At 45.7% G+C, this 19,418-nt stretch overlaps 1 protein-coding gene across 1 annotated transcript in view; it reads left to right on the forward strand.

Moving 5' to 3' along the window:
* The first annotated feature begins 5,959 nt into the window (after positions 1-5,959).
* Positions 5,960-19,418, forward strand: part of ZNF638 (zinc finger protein 638) — an 846,814-nt gene continuing 833,355 nt past the window's right edge. Inside the window, exon 1 of the mRNA XM_069632287.1 lies at positions 5,960-6,095. The gene's annotated coding sequence lies outside the window, so the exon portion shown is untranslated. The remainder of the gene's footprint in view (positions 6,096-19,418) is intronic.

Below are 19,418 nucleotides of genomic sequence, written 5' to 3' on the forward strand. Positions count from 1 at the left end.
CCGGGCGTGGACATTCCGCCCAAAGGCGTTGCCTCACCTCCTTGTCTAGGGCCTTTCTCAGCCTGGCGGTCATATATTTTGTCACTCTCAGAGATGGTTGCCAATCCGAGGCTTTCGGGTTCCGAATGTTGTCGGGGGTCGAACTTGTTGGAATCTTCATCTGGCTCCTCTTCCAGGTGTTTTTCTTTGCGGGTTCTTTTGCCGCTGGGTTTCACCCATTCTACGTCCTCCTTCTCATCTCCTTCTAGCGAGGACTGGTCGTCCTCTGCTGGCTCTTCTTCTGAGCCTAGGTCCTCAGTGCCCATATTTTCTTCTCCTGGGATGGGGGTCTTGAGGCCTGGCACAGCCGATCGGTGTATAAAAGCTTCTTTAAGCTTGGAGAATGCATCAGCGGCCTCTGGGGCCTTGTCAGGTACCCCATATGGATGACCCCGGGGTCATAAGAGGCCTTCCTCTTATGGGTCTGTATACTCCCCTTAGGCTCTGTGGACGTGCTGTTCATATTCTCTGTGCTTTCTCTGGGCTGGCTCAACATAGACTCCAGAGTCTCCAGCTTCTCGTGTAGGGGTTTCACCCCTTGCGCTACTACGTCAGCCAACAAGCTCCCCAGCACTTGTTTGAAGCTAGCAGCGAGGTCTAGGGAATGCTCCTCCTCGCTCTATTCAAGCTCGGACATGTTGACAGTGCTGTGTCAACATGTGTGCCTTATACCTCTGCGGTGTCAAAAGCATGCCCACAGCTACGTTGGCTCTGTGTATGGGCAGGATAGCTGCTTGTCTAACCTTGCAGTGTTAGACTTTCTATTGCCCCAGAATGTATTACTGCTATTTTCTTTTATTCCTGATTTACTTATTCATTATTATTTTTTTTTTGTATGCCCCGTGGCCTGCACCTGTTATTATGGTGCTATACTGTGCTCCCTGGCACTGGGCGCAGCTTCAATCCGCTGAGATTTCGTCCTTGCTGCCCACGTGTGCAGCTGCTCCGTTTGAATATCACAGCGCGGTCGTGAGCGCTGGCCCTCCTGACGCGAGGGCGTTCAGAATGTCCTCTCTCGCTTTGTTCCAGTTAATCTTTATAATACTAATATCCAGCACTCGTGTGATTGAGATAACGTTGCCGGGCTCCGTGGTGTGCGACGAACGCTGGAGGAGTGTGACACGGCTCTGAGGCTCCGCCTCCCCATTAGAGGCGGCCGCCGCGCCACTCTCCTTTTTTAGCCCTGCCCCCACAAATGTGGGGGCTGCCGCGTATGGGCAAAGAGGGAGGGCGAGCCCCCAGGCGTGTTGGAAATGCAACACGGGGCTCGCCTTCCTCTGCCTTCCTAAAGACAAACGCTCGGCTGCCTCGAGAAGGTATTGAGGCGGTATTCCCTGCACTCGCGCGTTGTGATTATAAGTAGCCCTACTAGTCAAGCGGTCTGAACGACAGTCACGTGGTGGTTATTCAATAGTCTTGCCAAACGAGCGGTCTAAATGACGACGCATCTGACTTTCCTTGCCTACGCATGTCTGAGAATGCTAGTCAAGATCTACATACATATCTCTACTCCTAGATCTGAAAATGTCTAGCCTAACACTTGGGTTTTAACAGAGTAGTTATGGAAGTGTACTTATCTGCTTGAAGAGCAGGAAACGAAGAGGAGGAGCTTAAAGAGGGGATGTGGTCATAGCAAGAGACAGTGCTAGAGGGACTACAGAAATCATGGAACTTGTAGTTTTAAACAAGAAAAAATAAAAAAGAAAGGGCTGAAAAGAGAGTTACCTTTTCAGTTTGTTTTTTCTCATGTTTATATTTGAAACTGCTGAAGAGAGAATAAAAGAAGTTGAAGCATAATGCTCGCCTCCAGTCTTGCTAAAGAAGTGGACTTCTGCGTCTGGAACACTGGAAAGCATCTGCTATAGTGAGATACTCACCAGGAGTATGTTCCTCTCCTACATGGTGCACATAATGATTAAAATACAAAATAGTGTCCAGTATATCTTATCACAATAATAGACACATTTATTTCACAGTTACTGATTCAGAGTCTGTTAAACACTGTTTGATTGGTGAAGAGGGGGCCGTTATTAATGCCAGTGCTTATTTCCATACATTCTTGATGGTAATTATCATAGGTATTGTACTGCCTACCATACATCTGCACAAAAAGCAGACGTTTTCAATGTTTAAACATAATAAACAAAGAGAAAAACAAATTCAAGTTGTTTCCCGTCTAGTCTAGGGCCTCATTACGACCGTGGCGGTCCGGAAATAACGGTGGCGGTAAACCCGCCGCCACTGTTGTTTCCGGACCGCCTTATCCCGACCCCTGCAGGCGGGAGGTGATGTTCCCGCCAGGTCTGACCTGGCGGGTTTAACACCGCCCGCCTGCAGGCGGACGAGGAAACACCGGCAGCATTACAAGATGCTGCCGGTGTTTCCATGATCCCGATTCCCATTGAGTCCCATAGGACTCAATGGGAATGGGGATTTACACCATTCCGCCTCCGTGATTCCCGGAAAACCGGGGTTGTGATGCCCCGGTAATTCCTGGAATCACGGAGGCGGAATGGTAATACGAGTCCGGCGTTAACCAGGCGGTTTTACCGCCTCGGTTAACGCCGGACTCGTAATGAGGCCCAATGAGTGAAGATATGTGTAAGCGTTTCTAATTTATTGCTGTCTAAACATAAATGCCATCCTGTATTGTCCCTAGGTATATTTAAACGGGTACCCATTACTGTCAAACACGGGATTTGATTAAACCTAGCCAGTATGTAAAACCTCTTGACTTGTGGCATTTGAGTAAGGCTGCAGTTTCCCCAGTAAATAGGTTTCTAGAACATTCTCTTGAATTGAACAATAGATTCGTTAGTTCTAATTTGCCACAGAAGTCCCAACAAAAGGTCTTCATATGCAATTGGGCAATCAGAATATGCAATTCCAAGTTCCAGTCTATGCACCATTGTATTGTTTCAGACTAACTAATACAAATTGTGTTAGGGACTTCTAGCTTCTTGTTTTCCCCTTGGCCTGTTCTGAGGCTAGCAATGAATAAATCGGAATGATGGATTGCTTAATGATTGTAAGCCACATAATCACTTTTCTGATGTCCAGCAAAGTGGCCAATGAAGTCAGTCCTAATTCCAGTCTTATGGCACATACCGGTACACAGTTTGAAAGACCTAGTATGCGCCTCAACTGCGTGCTTTATAATTGCAAACCACTTAAAATCCCGAAAACTTTGTAGACCAAGATTAACCAATTAGTACTAAAGCCAGTACTAAAGCCATGATGCTAGGGTGACCAGATTTTCAAAATAAAAAACCGGGAGAGGCAGCAAAGATAGGCAGAGTTACGGTTGTGGCTTCTTGTGAAAGCCGCTGCAGCATTGATTCTTGCCAACCCTTTGTTCTCCCCCAGACAGGAGTGTTTGTCAACTGTAGCGGCATAGCCCGCTTATCTCCCCCAGGCAGGAGCTTCCCTTGGCAGGGCACCTCTCCCCCAGACAGGAGAGCCTGTACTTGAGGCACTGCACCTCTCACCCAGACAGGAGTGCTGTATCAAGTGACCAGAGGGGCAGGGTGCTCCTGTCTTCTGCAAGGCACAGGTCTTTTCTTTTCAGAACAGCAGTGGCGGTCCTTGCCGCACTGCTGTTGTCGATTTGAGTGGCAGCTTGTGACTTGAGTGGCAGCGTGCCACTTCTCCTCTCCCCCAGTTGGGAGTTCTACTATTCACTACTTGTAGTGGCTGTGGCAGGGACCGCACCATTCACTCTTTCCTAGGCAGGAGCACTGAAAGTTACTGTAGTGGCATGGGCTGCCTGCTCTCTCCCAGGCGGAAACACTGACAGTTACAATAGTGGCATGGGCTGCTTGCTCTCTCCCAGGCAGGAGCACTGAAAGTCACTGAAGCGGCATTGGGTCTGCCTGCTCTCCCCCAGGCAGGAGCACTGAAAGTCACTGTTGCAGCATGGGCTGCCTGCTCTCCCCCAAGCAGGAGTACTCAAAGTTTCTGTGGCGGCATGGGCTGCCTGATCTCGCCTTGGCTGCATGCTGAGGGGCAGACTACCTCTCTGTCATGCTTGTCCTTACCAGTTGTGCACTTCCATTCTTTGTGAACTTCTATCTTGTGTCTGTTTTCTTTCCTTCACAGCTCTGGTGCAGGCCAAGCTGCACTCTCTTCTCAGGCAGGAGAAAGGTTACTTGGCTATTGTGTTTGGTCTCCCCCTCCTTGATTTGAATGCCAAATATTTGTTTTTCGTGTTGGCGAAGAGAACACCACTCTCTAAGAGGGCTGGCGGGAAAATGTTTTGATCTTGGGACCGTCAGGGGCTGCGCCCACTGCCCGTTATCCCCCAGGCGGGAGAGTAATACTATTGAATTGCGGTGGCGGCCCTGGAGGGCAATCAATAGCTCATTTGTTGTTTTATGAAGCGGCGGAGGCCGTGCGCACCATCTCTACCTCAGGTGGGAGCTTTCTTTGTCCATTGCGGCCACGAGGTAGCAGGGCGCTCAGTTTCTTCCCTTGGTAGGAGCGATTCACCTTCAAATGGGAGACTTCATTCCTTAACTGCGCTGCATCCTTCAGTAGTGATACAAGGCTGAAACACGTGTCTAGGGGTGCTGTTGGTACTCTTGTTCAGAAGAGAATTGCCATAGCATTTCGATGCTGGACTGCCCATGTGGGTGGGATAAAGACTGATATGTAAATGAATATTTCCTTTCTGTGAAACGTACAGTGAGCATACATGCATAGCTCTCAACCATTTGTGTCGCAAAGGCGGGTGAATCACCCAATTTTGTTTTTGGTGGGTGAGACGCCCATTTGAATGAATGGGCTTGCAGCAGCCTTGGAGGGTGAGTCTGCCTTTTACAAGGCGGGCGACACCCGCCAAAAGCTTGTGAGTTGAGAACTATGTACATGCCAACCCTCCCGATTTAGGCAGGAGACTCACGATCTTTCAGTGAAAAATACTGCTATTTTTCATGTTCTCCCGCCTAAGATAATTCTTTCCCCAATGCATTCCTATGGGGAAATTGTTCTCTCCCAATTTCTCTGAAGAAATCTCCCTCCCAGGTGCCATAGAATGTTGACATGTGTGAGTGAGCTAAAGTGTGGCTGCGGACTCTCCAGTGGGTACCTTCCCAAAGAACAGGCTGTTTAGCTGTGTTCGTTCTCACAGAGGGGCGCCTATGACTTTTTTTTTTGTTTCAGCTCATTGTAATATATTCATACATGCCAACCCTCCAGATTTAGGCGGGAGACTCCCAATTTTTCTTGAAAAAATATTACTATTTTTCACGTTCTCCCGCCTAAAATACTTCTAGCCCCAATGCATCCCTATGGGAAAATGTGCGACTCTGATGAAATCTCCCGCCCAGCTGAGCAGGAATGTTGGCATGTCTGTAATGTGTATCTTCCACCATAGCTCTCAACCATTTATGTCGCAAAAGCGGGTGAAACCACCCGATTTTACTTTTGGCGGGTGAGAGGCCCATTGAAATGAATGGGCGTGCATGAGGTTTGGCGGATGAGTGCGCCGTTTACAAGGCGGGTGACACCCGCCAAAAGCGTGTGAGTTGGGAGCTATGCTTCCACACTTCCACACTGAAAGTTGCTACCAGAGGGAACTTTTTCGGGCCTGAGTACAACATTTGTGCATTCTTGGGATTGATCATAAGATCATTAGCCTCAGAAAATTCAATTAAAGCTGAAATCTCCCTGTTAAATCTGCTAAATAACTAACACTTCAATGACATCAAGCATCCGTCATTGACAGTGAGAATCTTCACACTAACCCCCAGAACGAAATAATATAAAAGAGACCGGCCGCAATGGTGCTTTAGTCTACTAACATGGCGCCCAGCGGTGCCATTTTATAAACCAAATGTTATCCCTCTAGAACCCAACGTGCTGCCCCGCGTTTAGTAATCCGAACGTCTTCTTGAGAACATATAACGTCATCCCACTCGAGTGCGTAGCGGCGCCGGAGGCTTCCGCGCATGCGAAATGAGACGTTGATCTGGCTCTGCACAATCTAATGGTATATTGGACGAAGCTTCACTACGCAGCCGCCAAGAGCAGCGCGCACCACGCATTGAAACTACCAGGTAAAGCAGATTACAATCGTGCACCGGTCGCCCCCGTTCAAATACTGAAGACGACACGAGCGGTCCCCGCCATTTTATCGCTTCGGATGCGCGCCCCTCCCGTTAAAATGGCGACTTCGGCTGTAGCGGGAGAGGCTTCGGTCCGTGTACGGTTGATTTGGCTGTGTTCCCAAGGATTCTGATTTGAGGGAGGCCTCTTGCTTCGCGCCTGCGGCGTTTTAACGCCGTTCCACTCATTAATTTTCAGTCACAACTTATTCACGGGGACGATCATCAGAAATGAGAGTTGTGCATTGTTTTTTTTTTAAAGATATCCAGTAGAGCCTTAACGTCATTTTGAGTTCTTGTAGTTTCACGTTTGCCGTTACATAATAGGGCCCATTAATTAAAGTTGTTTGTTAAAACTCCAGCACTGGCCGACGGTGCGCCGCATGATGGAGCGCAGCGTGGTTATATGCCGCCCTCTGCGGTCTTGCTTAGGCTCTCGGGCTGCATGCCCGGAGTAACTTGTATAATACTGTACACTTGACTGGCTAGTTTGTGCTCGCGGCGCTTACTGCAGGTCGGGGCGAAGGTTTCTGCACCCTACTAAATTATAATTTAGTATTGATTATAGAAAGAGCGCGCTATTGGGTTGTGTGAGTGCATGTTCTATCTAGCATGTCGCTAGAACGCCTAATGGCAACGTACACAAAAAGGCATTGCTACGTGCATGCCAACCTCTTCTTATGGGGGCTCTCCGGGGGTTGGATATGACTGTATAGCATGATCCCCCATTACTATATTCCCTAGAAGTACCGGGGGAAGTATCCTTTTCAGGCGTTTGTTGACACTTGTTTTATGACGTCGAGGATGTTTGCTTGCTCCCAGCAATCACGCAGTTGCGTACCAGTACAGTATCTGTATCAAGTGTTGCACTGTGCCCGAATACTCCGTATTTTGCACAAGACTCTTGAGTTTCATTTTTTTTTCTTTTTACCTTTAAGGTGCTTTTGAAATCAAACTTTGCAATAGATGTGCCTGTCGGATTTTTCAAAGCAGTGTTCTGAAAGCAAATGATTTAATTAGTGCTGTAAATGTGCTACTGGTGTACTAAAAACGTCTTAACCAGGTTTGCCTTAAGCCACTTGATTGAGAAGCATTACCTCCACTCTTCCTTGTCCCAATACTTAATTCATGAGGCCCCGTCCTCCAACACAGGACTTTCTTCTATTTCTATTCTTTGTATAACATCTCCCCTCAACTCTTAATTTAATTTGTCCTGCCTCCTTGCCAGGGAGCTCTGTTTGCTGGCCCCCTGAAGGGGCTGAGAGGCGGGGCCTCAGTTCTCCTGAAGGTGCAGCGTGCTCCTGGTTGCTCTCGTTGAGCGCAACGCCTCCCCTGGTGTGTGCAGGTCATCGTGTGAGGCGTCACCACCTGGCACGCCTGACCCGAGGTAAGGGGCTGCACTTGTGTTTTTGTGGGGCCCTGTAATTGCCCCATATTCCGCGCTGACCTAGTGGTTTCCTGCCTCGTGGTCTTACGCCTGGAGCATCTATTGTGGTGGATTGTAATGGCTTCTGGAGGTGGGGTGGCACTAACTCTCCGTGAGTGATTTGAAGAGCGTTGCTGAGGCGGCCTGTTGCCATAGAGATTAAATGGTATTTCACCTCTATTGGTAATCTTCTCCTGGGCCTGGTATAGAGTGCACGGCTCGGGGGGTGTTTCTGGTGTTCGTTTGTTGCAGTTGTGCTTCTGGCTGCACCATGGGGAAACGCACTAAGAAGCTCAGGCACCTTGCGCTTTCCTCTTCATTGGGCATCGTAAAAGAAAGGGGAAGAAGTCGGTGCTTTTTTTTTTCCTTGTCCCGGGAAAGACATTAAAAAGTTCCTTCGTCATTGGCACGCACGCCGGCCTTTGTCATCGTCCCCTTCTGTGGCTGAGGCCTTCTTGGCTACTTCCTGTTCCTCGTCAGCTGATGCTGAAGGGGGATGTTTGGACAGAGAAGAGGTGGAGGAAGTTCTTGCACAAGTTTTGGACTGCATGGGGTTTTCAGAGCCCTTGGTGCAGGAGGATGGGACTGGCCCCACAAGTAGGCTGTATAAGCATACCCTGAGGATGGGGTTGCCGTTGGTCTCTGACATCAGTGCTGAAATCCTTCTTGATTGATGTGGTCCGGAGAAGATTGCAATGCCTCACTTAATGGCCAAGCTCTAGCTGTTGAAGGGGTGGGCAGTTGTTCTTGGACACTGTTGAAATTGATATTCTCACTAGTCTGGTAAGAGGCGGCTGTCCGAGACCCCGTGGACCTTAGGGTGAATTCCGCCCTGAAGAAAGTTAGGCTGGTGCAAATGTATATGGCTCCTACACTGTGGAGACAGTGCTGGGTGGCTTCAGGAAGGCTGTGGAAGGGGGGCTCTGACTGTACCCCTACTGGCAAACATGCAGCGACAGGTTTAACCCTGTGTCTGATCTGGCGTTTGATGGAGTGCGTGGCTTGGCCATGGCAATGGGTGCTGGTATCTCAGTGCAGAGGCATGTTCCTCTGCAAAACTGGAGAACAGATAGTTTGTAGAAGGTGGCTGCCCTTAAGCTTCCTTTTAACGGTTCCAACTGTTTATGTACTTTAATCTTCAAGTAATTCACCAAAGTGTTTCATGCTGATGATAAATTACGACAGAAGTTGTCTTCGACATTGAAGAAGTCCTCTTACCACTCCTTTCGGGAAAACAAGAGGGGGCCGTGGTCCTCCATGTTCTTCTCCTCCGGACTGGCTCAGGTGAGCTGGTGGGTGGACGTCTCTGGCAGTTTTTTTCCGATCTGGGTCTGGCGATGCTTGGATTCTTGGCCTCTGGGCACTGTCCAGAAGGGTTATCGTGCGAGTCTACAGCTATCAAAGGTTGCATGGTTCAGACTTCTGTTTGCCGCTCTCTGCCCAAGAGATTGGCTATGTCAACAGCTCTGTCTGAATTGTTGCTAAAGGCGTCTATCATGCCGGTTCCTCTTCCACGGCTGGGTCTGGGTTTTTACTTGAGGGTGTTTCTGGTCCCCACACCTGTGGGAAAATTTCGTCTCATTTAAGGCCTTAAGGTTCTGGACTGCTTTGTCCAGAAGGAACGGTTCAATATGGAGACATGGCACAAAATGATCCTGTTGCGCAGGGTGGACTGGCTGGCGTCCCTGATCTCCAAGATGCATATTAACACATTTCTCTCTGCCCCTGCCAGATGAAGTGCTCCCGTTTGGGTTGCTGTCAGCCCCCAGGGTGTTCACCAAACTTTTGGCACATCTCCCCCTGAGAGGCATTCAGATTTTTCCCTACATGGCCGACTGGTTGGACAAAGCGGCTCTCCGGCAGACGATCCTGGCACATTTCCAGCTTGCCTGCCAGGTGTTGAGGACTGGCTGTTATGGCGAACTGGCAGAAGTCTCAAATGGAGCCCTCTCAGAATCTGGTATTCATCAGAGCTCAGATTTGCACCAGGATGGGCAGGTTTTTTTTATGTTGAGTAGAGGGTCCAGCGCCTGCTTTCTTTGCTTGGCAGGGTTCTCAGGCAGCTAAGTGTCGCCGCTCGCCTATTGCTCATGCTTCAGGGACACCTGGCCTCTTGGGTCTTCCTGGTACCTTGTGCTTTTCTTCATCTGCGTCCATGGTGTCTCAACCTCCCTGCCTCCTGCTTTGCGCCCTCTGCAACTCATACAGAACAGAACTGCAAGATTTATCCTTGGCCTAAAGCCCAGGGACCGCATCTGTCAGGCTATGAAAAAAGCCCTCCACTGGCTCCCTGTGGCTGCGAGGATCAAGTTCAACACCCTCTGCGTTGTCCACGAGGCTTTCTGGGGCCTTGGACCTTCCTATCTGCAATGATGCCTACCAAAATTCTGTCCTCCCCCGAGCCCTCGGCTCATCTACCTCCAACCTTGTGTGTGAGCCGGTTGCCCAAGCAGAGTTCTGGACATTCCTCTTCTCTGCCTCCTTCTCACCCTACCCTGCATCTGGACCTGCACTTGCTTCATCGCTACTGCACTTGGTAAATGACCCATGAAAAGTGGCATCTCTCAGCACTTACCCCAGTTTCTGACTGACTGGGAACACTTGGAACCCCTCCCCCCTGCACTTGGCGTGCCCCCCACCCCTTTCCCTCTCCTGCACAGACTGTGCACTTGCATGTTCTGAACGTTTCCTGCCTTAGCGTTAAATCTCCAAGTCTCCCAATCTTGCATGGTGGTGTCTAAATGGAACTTGGAAAACTGCAGACCTATTTGCTGTTATCTTCACTGTTAATTGTATTTTATGCACTTACTCTGCCTGTGCTGACCCGTTATTGTTCTGAAATTCAAGGGCTCTGAACGACTTTTTTTGCTTTTTTAATTTTTTTTTCTCCACCACCCCCTCTTGTGTATATGGGTTTTACAAATGAACATTACCAACCCTTACAGTTCGTTATCTTCTCGCCCACTTGCTCCCGGGTTCTCAGGTTTACAAGGCCTTGATCCCAGTGTGTTGCATGCTCTGAGGGCAGTTTTACGGTGGTGGTGGTTGCGTGTTCCAAATCTCTGGGTTGGGGTGTACCTGATCAACCCCCTTTGACCACTCTTACTACAGACTCCAGTGGGAGGGGTTTGGGTGTCGCGTCTTCTCCACTCGGGGGTTGTGGGCTCCGGAGGAGGTTCGTCGCTCGTCCAATTGGAAGCAGTTGTGTGCCATTCTTTGGGCTCTGTTGTACTTCTGGGTGTTTCTGGAAAGTCGGACAGACAATACCACTGCTTAGGCCTATGTCAACCACCTGGGGGGGGGGGGGGTCTGGCCGCTCCTTGAATACCTCATATAGTTTCCATAGGGGTGCGGGGGCACACCTGTTATCCACAGTGGCCTCTCATGTTGGGGTGGGTGTACCATGCTCGGGTGGATCTACTGGGCCACTGATTCCCCTCTTCGGAACAGATTCTTTCAGCACGGGTGGTTGTGGGGATCTGGTTTGTGCTCCCAGTTCTCACATTTTTCCAAAGCGCATCAGGGAAAGCGGCCCAACAGTGCTTTTGGTTGCTCCTGGCCCCGTCTGAGCTGGTTTCCCTCCCTAATGGAACTTCTGTCCCAGGAGCCTTGGTTGAATCCGAGGTGGTCTTCTCTGCTGCAGGCGGGTCTGGTGTTTGGGGTTGGACAGATTCAATGGACAGTTTGGCTATTGCATGGTCTCGGTTTAGTCGCCCATGGTTTTTTGGGTCCTGTGGTTGTCTATCCAAGTTTCCGCTTAGTTTTCTGTTTCATGCTTTTCAGGATCTGGTTATCCCAGCAGGAGCATTATCCCGATGCTGGGCGAGGTGCGTCGGGCGGTTCTGGAATATTTGGCTCAGACTACCCCTTTCCGGCAGTCTGGTAGTTTCTTGGTTACTTTTGGCCATGGTGGTGCGGGGCGGAAGGCCTCTGTGCTTTCCATTAGCCGCTGTATCTGTATAGTTGTCTCCATGCCGTATGTGGGTTCTGTTCTACCTGTTCCTGGCCACGTTCAAGGTTGTTCTACCAGCAATTTGGCGGCTTCCTGGGTGGATGCTCAGGAGGCGGGGGAGGGTGGGTGTGCAGCGATGGGGGCGGTTAATCTACAGAAGATTTGTAGGGCGAATCAGAGGACCTTTGTCAACCACTATCGGTGGAATGTCTCCCACTCCGGGGATGGTTTTTACAGGATTGGTATTTTGTGTATTGGAATGTGATTTATGGAGTCAATCGTTGCGCTTTTTGTTGCTGCACTTCTGTCTTTCTTTGGGACCTCTCCCTGTTGCTGCTCTGCCTCATGAAGTACTAGGTCGAGGAGTGGACGTGTAATTATCTGATTACTTTCTTCATTACATCTAGTCCTACTTTCTTGTCACAGTACCGAGGACCCTCCACTCCCTCCCTGCAGTGGGGGTCTCATGATCCGGCTTGGATATGTTAAACTGAGTTCAGGGTTAAGGGGAAGAGTAATACACAGGATAGAAATGGAAGTCCTGTGTTGGAGGCAGGGGCCCTGTGAAGTAAGTACTGTGATGAGGAATGAAGTTTACCGTTAAGTAATCAGAGCAGTATGAGTGTCCTTAACTGTGGTCCAGTTAAAAGCGAGCATTGGCATGGCCAACTGTTCTGGAGGTATTCAATTGAAGAGCTAAACCATGTGAGAATATTTTGTCACTCCTGGATAGCAGCATACGAATATTAACAAGCTAGACTGGATGCTAAGTATAATGGCTTTCACGATAGAATAGATGATGCTAAATCTAGCCAGAAGGGAACTGTTAGCTATCCTAAAGGAGCTGCAGGGAACAAAACATGCCCCTCTCACTATTAATATAAGCAATGATTGGTGCACTCAAATCCAAAAAGGGTTCTTGCCAAAATAAAACTCCATAAGGAAACTATAAATATGCAACTTGAGAAACTTGACAGCTTAATTGTGTGATCACCAGCTGTGTTCAGCAGACACCCCTCGACAGCCCTGTGGAATTCTGCTTTGATCAAATGGATGATAGTGATATAATCAGAGTGATTTCTGAAACCAACAGCATGTCCAAATGACTCATGCCCCACAAGTATAATCAAGGACTCGATGGAGTACTTGGCACCCTCTCTTAGAGAAATGATTGCAATGTTCAGATTAGCCCTTGTTAACTTTGGGAGTCTTTAGATTCAGGCTTGCCTATGAAGCAGCACACTCCATGTTCTTCTTGTGCACTTAAAATTAAACCTATTAGGCAGATTAAACCATACCTGTCTACCCCTAATATCACCATGTGGGCTACAGCTCTGGTAAACTCCGGAATTGACTATTGTAATAGTCTATTGGCGGGTAACAACAAGAAGTAATATCAAAACTCTACAAACTAACGAAAATTGAACCATTGGAGCTATATGTGGACTGGCAAGGACAGAACACATGACAAGGAGATCATTGCAATGGCTTCCAGTCTCACTGAATATCCCATAAGGGTTTGTCTTGTCTTTGGAATCAAGGGCCTGTTTACTTAGCTCTGACTTCAAAGAGCCCCTGCCTTAAGCTCATTATGCTCCAATGGGAAAAATGATTGTTCCCCGGTTTAAGCTGAAGAAGTTTGGTTGCATATGCTTTGATGTCCGGCCCCTGTTTTATGGCACTCACTTCCCAGAGACATCCCAACTTTATTCGTATTTAAAAAAGGTGATGGGGAAAATATTCCATCGTGTAGCCTTTGTGCCCAATTCTCCCTGGCCCTCCTTATTTTGACACTGCTTTTTTTTCTGTTAGCGCACTGAGGCCTATGGGCGTGATGCGCTTTAAAATAATGTAATAAAGTTCTCTAATTTGTGGCATTAGTTTAATTAACCTTTGACTTGCATGTATAGGAATGCAAGTCCCTGTTTAACTCATAACTTTTATGGAAAGCCACTGATTCTCCAAATAATGCCTTAACAGTTGTTTAGCCCCTGACAAGATAACTAAACTAAATCTCAACCTCTTATAAACTAGGACATACTTACTGCACATTTAATTACTCTTAAGGGAGTAATGGTGAGCTGCTATATTGTACATAACCCATTTCTTTCTCACAAGTACTATACATGGTTTCCTAAGGGTTTTATATAGGCTTCCTCAAACTGCATACTGATTACTTTTGGGGATATGCCATATTTATCGAGGCTCTGCTGAAGCCCAATTTGATTCCTATCGATGATTAAAAGATATGCATAAGCCAGTCATATCTAAACGAGCCGACTTTTGCCAGGAAGTTCCATATTTTGCATAAAAGGCTCAAAGTCGGCTAGATATAAATTTAAAGAGGTGGGGGTACTGTCGCCCTCTGCTTTAGCCCCTTTCTTTATGAATCTTGAAGATCTGTCGGTTAATGTAGTTTTAAATAATCCATCTGGAATGCCCCATTATTTGTACGGTAACCTATTGAGATCAACCTGACTGAAAGATGAAGTACATCAAGTATAGCCACATAAACAGGTTTGTCTTCTGTTGAAAGGTCTTCATGCTTTAACATTCAAGAAGAATCGATTATAAATCACTGGCTAGTGGCCAGGGCGCATCTTGGGGCCTGACAATATGAAGGGTTATCCTTGCCATAGGACGCCTGCCTGTACTAATTCTATTTTGCTCTCCCTATTGAATAATATAAGTCCAAACATCGGGCTTTGATTTCAGAATCATGTTTGTCAGTCCACCGGGGCCTTGAAAGAATGGAGACACATTTCCTGTAATCTCAGCAAAGATTTATTTTTCATAAGGACCAACATTTTCCCCCAATGACTTGCAGATAAATTATTTTTATGAAACGTTAGTCAAATTTTAATGTTATTCACCTTTTACATTTTATTAATTGAAACGTGCCATATTTCCTGTTTATGATCCCCCTTCTGAGAACTGGAAAAAAAGGGAGAACACTTGCACGTGCCAAAAATCTCATAGTTGGCACTATTTTAGCCTCAGAAAAAGATCTGTAATATCTGTGGCTGCACAAACAAATCACCACATAAGACATACATGACATCTGCTAGGATATTTTTCTTGGTACATCTGATCCCGTTATTACCCTGATAGATCAACACTTACATTTTTGAGTGTAGAACACAATGTAAAAACCTGGCATCAGTTGCTTCATTTCTGTACCTGTTTATCCTTTTATAGCACTTAGGACCACGAATTCCAGCACAACAACTTACAAGCTTTACCTTTATGATGAGGACTAGTTCTTTGGAACTGATGAGTTAATGACCGCCATGACCAATCCCCAAGTTATACTAGGAATGTTCCAGGACAACACATCCTATGTTCTTTTTTTTTTCTTCTCTCCATGCGTGCATACATATCATTAGGAACAATCATATTTAAGCATTAAACATTATCATTTATCTCTTCTATATTTATTTGCCATAAAATATAGTGCATTTGCTAATGAAAGTGATCTGCCGGAGTTGCAATACTCCCAAAATTGATCTTATAAGTAATTGGATGCACATTTAGATATTGAGCAGGGATCGAAATTAAGATTGCATAACCAGTTTGCTTAATGAAGCTACTGGGTATCCGGCAGTGAGTAGGAGCTACCACTGGGGAACAAGGAGTTGGTGTATATGGTGTTCTGCAACTCTTCTACATAAGATGCAAACAAACATTCAGTCCATTCATTATGACACCATATGCTTTAAAAATTGTGTAAATATGTTCTAATATTTATAAATTGACCCAATTGCAGAGTTAAATTCATATAGGTGTGGTTGTTCGGTTTCTGTTGACTTGGTGGAAGCCAGAATTAGGTCCTGGCAGATGTTGATATCTAGGTAACCACTTTTATAGGCTACAAGTAGGAGCTAAATAGCTGGCCTCAATTTTGAATTCTGAGAATTGGGACATTGAGCCAGTAAATAAGGCTGTTTTTTGAGGCATAGGCTCTACAAATTTGTTTTTATATTTCCATGTCCTCACCCAATATCATTGTAAAATATTAAAACGTGATAGCATTATGAATCTACAAAGTTTGCTTATTTACAAAGCAGTAAATAAGGTACCTGTATTAATATGAATATGCTCCATGTGTTTTTTCTTCTTTCTATAGTCTTGCGCTTTGACTGACCAATTGCATAATTATGGCCTGTATCTAATTTAAGTGTAAATCAAGTAATCCATCGAGGATCCAGCTGATTTTGCTACACAACGAATTGCAAGACTTGATAAAATGAGCTAGTGAGATGGCCCTTCCCAGATTTATAGGTCTCCAAATGAGATCTTCGTGAGATCGCAGCAGAGGACGGCCCAATTTTTGCTTCAGTTGACGTTAAACAATCGGGACTAAAATCAAAATGAGATTTAATCGTACGTTACTACAGATATGGTAAATTTCCAAGGAGAAATCAACATTGAACTAAATGCTGTAGTTTATTAGAGATCTGTATTCCAAGATATTTTTTTTTTTGCTGCTCTGCCATCTTCGTAGTGCAGCCACAATTTACTTTTTAGTTCCCAAAGCTAGAACCTGATTTCCATTTAATTTCGAGGTAAGAGCCTCTGGATCATTTTAATCCAACCTGTGTCTGAGCCATTATTACAGTGTCATTGCCATATACCATCCACAATAAGTTATTTGTGGGAAATGATTGGGTTTGTTGAAGTTTCTTCAGCAGATCTGCTATGAGTTGAAGTAATGGTGCATCCTTGCTTGTATCATTTGTTCATATTTCCCTTGCACCATTTTAAGGCGATTGTTCCCTTTTATATTGTAGAATAAAGTTGTTGGGTCATGTTCCTCAATCCCAATGGAATGCACCAAGTCACTAATTCATGCCATAACAAATTAGGTTTACTTTGCCTTTTGACAAAGTACACAGGTGGAGATTGCTTTTAATTTGCTTGCCGAATAAGCTATTGCAAAGACAGTAGATTATTCACTGTAGAATCGGCAGTGTCAAAACGACTTTGACACGTATGTGGAAGTCTTTTGCCCATTTAGTTAATTCAGTGAGTATAACGTGGCGAATGATCTTACTACTAGCTAGCATCAAGCATTGCTACTATGTGATTATTGCAGGCGTCTGATCTCTCCCTTTTTGTGAACCCGAATAAGGAGAGATTCACGCCTCCCGTATCCACTACCTTTTTGAACAGCATATACAAAAACTGCACCTAAACACCTTTTTTATTTTTTTTATATACCATATTGCCATGCCATTGGGCCCAGGTGCATGTACCATGTTGCCATGCCATTAGGCACATGTGCATGTGAGGATTTTAGTTTGGTGATACTTTAATAAGTGTTAAGATGATATAAAATTATGTTTACCCCCTTGACTCTGTAATATGACTAATTTCCGAAGTGGTCAGGTCTTTCCTTATGGTATTTAACTAAATACTGAAATGTCTGTGCTTCATAGAGCTTCCTTTAAGCCCAGTTGCCATTCGGCTGTTCATAGAATGGTCTTATGCACAATGCCAAACCCTCAACTTCCCCTTAAGTTGAATAATCAACTAAGTATCTTGAGGGCAATAGCCTTATTTTTTTTTTTTTATGTTTAATCGATCGTAATTGTCTTGGTACTATTAAATTGTAATTGTGTGAAGTGCAATTAATTTGGGCGTCTATCAACTTACTGGATGGTTCTGCATTTAGATTTGACATCCATTTACCATACATTATTTCATAGAACAGGGTCATATAATGTCAAAATGCTCTTTTTAACCTTGCTGACTACATAAAGTTTTCTAGAGGGGAAACCTTTACATATAAGTTAAGCCTGGCATGATTTTTTTTATTTTTTATAAAGAAACCTAGAGCACCATGTCCAGGACGTCTACCGTTATTCTGCCACTTAACATAACTAGCCCATGATCTGGTGTTTTAAAAAATAAAAGATGTTTTATTTATTGAATTGCTTTTGGAAGAACAATGTCTACCTTTTACACTTTTAAAATTGAGAAACATATACATAGTCAAAACATGCAATTCATAAACCTGCATTATAAACAATCTCCTAAATCTTGTATAAAACATACAAAGTCTAAAATTACATTCCCATAAGCATTAACCCTATCTTGTGTTAAAATGTGAATCCCTCCAAAGTACACAGATTAGTTAATTGTATTCTGTTACATTAAGCTTTTCCAGTTGCCAGATATGGAAGGCGGCTGCTGCAGTTACCAATGATTCTGCACTAAAGATCATGTTCCAGAATTGATCTGTTGAATATAGCTTAAAGTTTCCGTATTTTTTCGTGAAAACCTCGCAGTTCATGAGAATGTGTTTCTTGACTCCCCTTCTTTGGCGCACAAGCGGCACCGTCTTTGGGCCCATGGAATCCCCACACAGGCCCCAGTATTTTCCACACAGGAAGTATGTTTAAACACAATGAAAAAAAAAAATCTAGTCCAGGCGGGGGTGCTGAATTTAGTAAGCTAGTCTTTGGGGAGGCCATATCAAAACTCTGAGAAAAGGTTATAGATCTTTGCAGACTAGCCGGATGATTCACCCCTTGCAAATGTCCTGGTATTTGGCCTTCTGCTGCAATTTAAAGAGATGGATCTTCAACCATGTTACCGGGAGTGATTTTAATCCCAGTGCTGTTGCCCAGTACCAATTGCTTTCAGAAAATCTGTTGGAGTGGAGGATAGTGAGTCTCTGCAAGGTCACTTCTGCTGGTCACTATACTGAATCGTTGCCCATAGTCTGCAGGCTGCTACTTTCCAAAGGGAAAGAGGGGGCAAAGCCCAAGTTCTAGGCGTAAAGCTTCAACTGGGACACCAGACCTACAAGAACACCTAACGCAAACTGCCTCCAAGTTCTGCGCTTCAAACTCTCCACTATAGGGGGACATAGCTTCCCAGTCAAGGCCGCGCAGTTATGAAACTCCCTCCCCCCATGACATCAGAGAACCTCAGCCCTTTGCTAATTTCAGACACCACCTAATCAGGTGGTTGAGAGCCAATGACATCTAACTACTCCAACCGGCATGCCCCTTTAGATGCACCTCCCTTGGCACCCACTCTCTGCACCAGGAGCTTACTTACTATGCCACTGAAGTTCCGTGCGCAGCACATCACTTTGACACTGGTGACCCGATATGTCACACTGTAAATAACTATATTATAACCCTATGACTTTGTAAACATGCACCTTGTTACCTCATTGTTCCTTGACCCTGACCTTACCTTGTACATACCTGCCTACTGTAACATTGTTGTCTGTATTTTTCCTACATATCATGTACTTGTAACTAAGTTGGGCATATCCTTGTCTGTTCGCGCCCTGATGCTCCAGGGTATGGCGTGCTATATAAATAATAAACTAAACTTGCTGGTAAAACCAGCACAATTTCTTTGCCTCTAATCTGGGTAACCAATCAATTGGCCTTAATGGACAGACTGGCAAAGCATAGAATATGCTAGGTATGATTGACTGTCTATAGGCTCTGATCTTTGCCTCTACCGAATGTCCACCATGCGTGTCAACTATCTTTTTCAATAATGGCCATTTCTTCTGCGCCCTTCTGGAAACCCCCTCCCCAAGGTGAGTCGGGGTCATTTTTGCTCTAATCCACATTCCGAAGTATTTATTTTCCTCAATTTGAAATGAATCTGTATAAATTCAATTTTAAAGGAAAGGGCCCCATATGCCTCTCTACCTTCGTCACAACCTTTTGAAGAATTAGGACTCGGCCCATGCTCGGATGCGACTATGGCTGTACGGGCCAAAATGGCTGTATAGTCTGCGTATGGTAAGCAATTCAGGGCTTCCGACCCAAAACAATGTGGATGGTTTGTGCCTTTCTTAGCGCCACTGATAATTCCGCTGTATAGAGGTTGAAAAGCAGGGGCGCTAAAGAGCAACCCTGCTTGT

Source organism: Ambystoma mexicanum, chromosome 6q (genome assembly GCF_040938575.1).
Source record: "Ambystoma mexicanum isolate Mex_15411 chromosome 6q, UKY_AmexF1_1, whole genome shotgun sequence".
In the NCBI taxonomy this organism is placed as follows: Eukaryota; Metazoa; Chordata; class Amphibia; order Caudata; family Ambystomatidae; genus Ambystoma; species Ambystoma mexicanum.